Raw genomic sequence first — 4,883 nt, 5'->3', positions numbered from 1 at the left:
TCCTTCCATTTGCTACCTAATATTTCAAATTCAATATGAATCTAGAAATTAGTCATCATGGTTTGAAAAAAAAATGATTAAAATGTCTTATGAATAATTAATCCAAGAGCATAGGGCGAAGCTGCTTCCACTCTCCAAACAGGTTCATAGCGGTAATGTCCCTTAGCGGTTCAGACTTTGGAACTTCTCCCATTTTTAGCAGGATCTGCGGGATATAAAGATTGAGAAGACTCTCTTGCCAATGTTATAAGCTTCGATCCTATTCAATAATAAAGAAAAATTTTCTATTGATTTAGAAAGCAATTTTTCATTTTCCTTGAGTAAATATCACTGAGTATTAGATAATTTGAAAACAAGCGTTGGGTTTTGACTCTATTAAAAAAACTGTGACGTTTTTATTTTTATAATAGAAATTTGGAAAAGAGCTGTAAGCCTTTAAGAAAACTATTTTTAATAATAAAAATTTGGAAACGAGTTGAAAGCATTAAAAAAACTTAAATATTGTATCAAAAATTATGAGATAAATTAATTTGATTATGTAAACTTTTGTCAGGGCCATTTCTATTATTTTGATCGTTAAATAGTTTAAAGAGTCCTCCATTTTTTTTATATTTTGAAGTTATTTTTAATGAGTTAGACTAGGCATTTGAATTTGAACTGCTTGTTTGTTCGTAAGAGGATTAGAATCTATTTTTTTTCTTTTGAAAATTAATTTAAAAAATAGATTACAGGGCTTTTAGGTCTTTTGATAGTCAGGAGAAGACCAAAAATGATTTTTCATCTATTTTTTGTATAGTTAGTTATTAGAGTTGAAAATAATTAATATTATTTTGTATTAATGGAGAAATGGTTACACAAGTTGTAACGTATCTCCTTAGTTTAGGATTTGTTCGTAGAGTGTAGGAGTTTGGTTGCAACTTCCTGATCTATAGTAATGTACTTAATGATGTAATTGCTCATTTGATGAATGTAGAGTGTACGGAGAGAGTTCTCTGTGTTTGAGTGCAGTCTCCAAGTGCAACTCATTCTTTTTCAATTCAAATATGATTTTTATCTTGGTATCAGAGCACAGAGTAGGGATAGCCTTAATTTTTTTTTAGGATGCATCATTGATTACAGAACTGTAGTGGCGGTGGAGTGTACAGAAGCATTCGTAGAATCAGGTGGACTGTAGTAACACCTGAAGACAGGTCTCAGATCATTGATCATCTCTAAGCGGAAGAAAGTGTTGGCGCGGTTTCATCGCGAACAGTGGCGCCATTTTTGAGCAGAAGGAAGGGTTGGTGCTGTTTATTAAGGAATAGTCGCGCCATTTGGCGCGGTTTTGAGAGAGATAGTAGCGCCAATGCGCCAAAAAGTGCTATTGGCACGAAAAATCAAGCCTTAGTCGCGCCAAATTCGTAAGACGCATCGATTTTGTTTTCGGCGCAGGTATTTCGCTGTCGAGAAGCGCCAGCCTCTTTCTCTTTGGAAAATCTACAATTTTTTGCAGATCGGCCTTGCCCGGTGGTGGCACTTTGAAATTTCAGATCTGTTCGGTGGCAGCAGATCGGAGTTGCCCGGTGGTGGCGCATTGGAGTTCCTGATCTACTCGGTGGCAGCAAATCGGATTTGCCCGGTGGTGGCGCATTGGAGTTCCTGATCTACTCGGTGGTAGTAGATCGGATTTGCTCGGTGGTGGCACATTGGAGTTCCTGATCTGTTCGGTGGTAGCAGATCGGATTTGCCCAGTGGTAGCGCATTGGAGTTCCTGATCTGTTCGGTGGTAGCAGATCGGATTTTCCCGGTGGTGACGCATTGGAGTTCCTGATCTGTTTAGTGGCAGCAGATTGGACTTGCCCAGTGGTGGCTCATTGAAGACTTATTCATCAGAGGATCAGAAATTTTATCAGTCTAATATGAATAACAGTGATGAGTACTCTATTAAGCTAGAAAAGACGTGGTCTATTATCAGGCCAGTAGATTATTTGCTCAGGGAGCAGCGACTGCTGTTTATTTTGATAGGAATTGCCATCGCATCGACTTTCTTTATCCTTCAGCCTGGTTTTTTGGCTTCTAATGTTAATGAAAATGGAAGGTTTGTGCTCGACAAACCTCATCGGGTTGTTTATGAGACACCTGTTTCCCGGTTTGCTCAGTATCATTCGGGTTCGATGGTGAATTCGGGGGCTAAAGTACCCCTAGGTTTGAAGAGAAAATCCCTACGAGTTGTCGTGACTGGTGGAGCTGACAGGCTCATGGCAAGAGGTGACAGTGTTATTGTTGTCGACAAATTCTTCACAGGAAGGAAGGAGAATGTTTTGCATCATTTTGGCAATCCGAGGTTTGAATGGATAAGGCATGATGTTGTGGAACCCTTATTGTTGGAGGTTGATCAGATCTACCATTTGGCTTGCCCCGCTTCCCCTGTGCATTACAAACACAATCCTGTGAAGACTATCAAAACTAATGATGTGGGAATCTTGAACATATCCAGACTTGCCAAGTGTGTTGGGGCACGTTTTTTGCTTACAAGTACTAGTGAGGTTTATGGAGATCCTCTTGAACATCCTCAAACTGAAGCTTACTGGGGCAATGTTAATCCCATCGGAGTCTGCAGTTGCTATGATGAGGGTAAGAGAACAGCTGAAACTCTGACTATGGGAGAAAATGTTGAGGTTCGGATTGCTCGAATTTTCAATACATACGGTCTGCGAATGTGCCGTGATGATGGTCGGGTTGTAAGTAATTTTGTTGCTCAGGCTTTGCGCAAGGAGCCTTTGACAGTCTATGGAAATGGGGAACAGACACGGAGCTTCCAGTTCGTTTCTGATCTAGTTGAAGGCCTTATGCGACTTATGGAGGGCGAACATGTTGGTCCTTTCAATTTTGGGAATCCTGGGGAATTTACAATGTTAGAACTAGAACAGGTTGAAGAAGGAAAGGATGACTCTAACAGTGATTGGGACATTCCATTGCTAATGGAAGAAAATAGTGAGGAAGATGAAGAGAAGGAGCAGAAACAAGAAGAAGAAGTAACAGGAAATGTAATCAATAATGCAAGCCCAGAAATGGCTGAAATAGACAGATTTGCGGTAAGTCCCCTACCAAGGAGATCAAGTAGGAATACTTGATTACCTTCTAAATTGAAAGACTATGCATTAATGTCAAAGATTTTAAACATTGTAGAACCTCCAAATTATGAGGAAGCAAGTAAATCTGATGCATGGAGGGCTGCAATGTATGAAGAAATAGAATCAATAAACAGAAACCATACTTGGGATTTGGTTGAATTCCCTGAAGGTAAAACCCCCATAGGATGCAAATGGTTGTATAAACCAAAAATAAATGCAGATGGGAATATAGAGAAACTTAAAGCTAGACTGGTAGCAAAGGGTTACTCACAGCAAGAGGGAATAGATTTCAATGACACCTTTGCTCCTGTAGCCAAATTAAACACCATTAGAATGTTAATTTCCTTAGCAACAAAACACAAATGGCAGCTACACCAACTAGATGTTAAGTCTGCATTTTTGAATGGTGACTTGAAGGAAGAAATTTATTTAGTACAACCTGAAGGTTTTATGAAAAAGGGGTAGGAACATCTTGTGTGTAAATTGAAAAAGGTATTTTATGGTTTAAAACAGGCACCTAGGTCGTGGTATGAGAAAATTGACTCATTTTTTGTACAACATGGCTTTCATAGGAGCTTGAATGATCCAAATCTGTATACCAAGTTTAATAAACAGAGGCAAATTATTTTGATTTCTTTGTATGTAGATGATATGATCATAACAGGGAATGTTAATAATCTGATCAAAAAAATCAACTGTCACAAGTGTATGAGATGGAAAGACTCTGGACAAACCTTTCTTACTCAAGGGAAGTATGCCAGAAGCTTGCTGGAAAGGCTCAGAATAGAGCAGTGCAAATCAGCAGCAACACCATTACAACAGAACTTAAAGTTGGGCAGTGACGACGGTACTAAAGAGGTGGATGCTACCATGTACAGATAGCTAGTTAGTAGTTTGATATATCTGACTACAACTAGACCAGATTTGGCATACTCTGTTAGTGTGTTGAGCCAGTTCATGTCAAAACAACTCGAAAGTCACTAGGTCGCAGCAAAAAGTGTGTTGAGGTATCTTAGTGGTACTAGTAATTATGGCATTTTGTACACCGACACTTCTGATGTTATTCTAGCAGTTTTTTCAGATTCCGATTGGGTAGGTAACTAGGATGATCGAAGATCTATCACAGGTTACGCATTCAGCATTGGATCCGAGGTCATAACATGGAGCAGCAAAAAGCAGCACACTGTAGCTCTATCTTCATGTGAAGCTAAGTATCAAGCATTGTGTGCAGCCACATGTGAAGCTATCTGGTTGAGAAGAGTTCTCAACGATGCAGAAGAAGAGCAGAAAGAATAAATTATTATCAAAACCGACAACCAGAGTACCATCAAGCTTGCATACAATCTAGTCTTTCATAAAAATACCAAGCATATCGATACTCAGGTTCATTTTGTTCGAGAGAAACAACAGTCAAAAGAGATATGTGTTGAATATTGTAAAACTTGTGATAACATGGCTGATATTTTTACTAAGCCTCTTGGGCGTGTAAAGTTTGAATTGTTTAGAGGGATGCTAGGAGTTCAGGATAATCCTTTCTCCATTAAGGGGGGGAGTTGAAAATAATTAATATTATTTTGTATTAATGGAGAAATGGTTACACAAATTGTAACGTATCTCCTCAGTTTAGGATTTGTTCCTAGAGTGTAGGAGTTTGGTTGCAACTTCCTGATCTCTAGTAATGTCTCCATTAAGGGGGGGAGTTGAAAATAATTAATATTATTTTGTATAAATGGAGAAATGGTTACACAAGTTGTAATGTATCTCCTTAGT

General features: G+C 38.7%; 1 pseudogene; it reads left to right on the top strand.

Annotated features, from left to right (window-relative positions):
- Positions 1-1,898: 1,898 nt before the first annotated feature.
- On the top strand, positions 1,899-3,995 carry LOC149143665 (UDP-glucuronic acid decarboxylase 2 pseudogene; annotated as a pseudogene).
- Positions 3,996-4,883: the final 888 nt, after the last annotated feature.

This window comes from Pinus tabuliformis, chromosome X, assembly GCF_031772625.1.
Source record: "Pinus tabuliformis cultivar Carrire ecotype Pingquan chromosome X, CPIR1, whole genome shotgun sequence".
Lineage (NCBI taxonomy): Eukaryota > Viridiplantae > Streptophyta > Pinopsida > Pinales > Pinaceae > Pinus > Pinus tabuliformis.
Note: the sequence above shows the minus strand (reverse complement) of the source record. Positions and strands in the feature narration are given on the sequence as shown.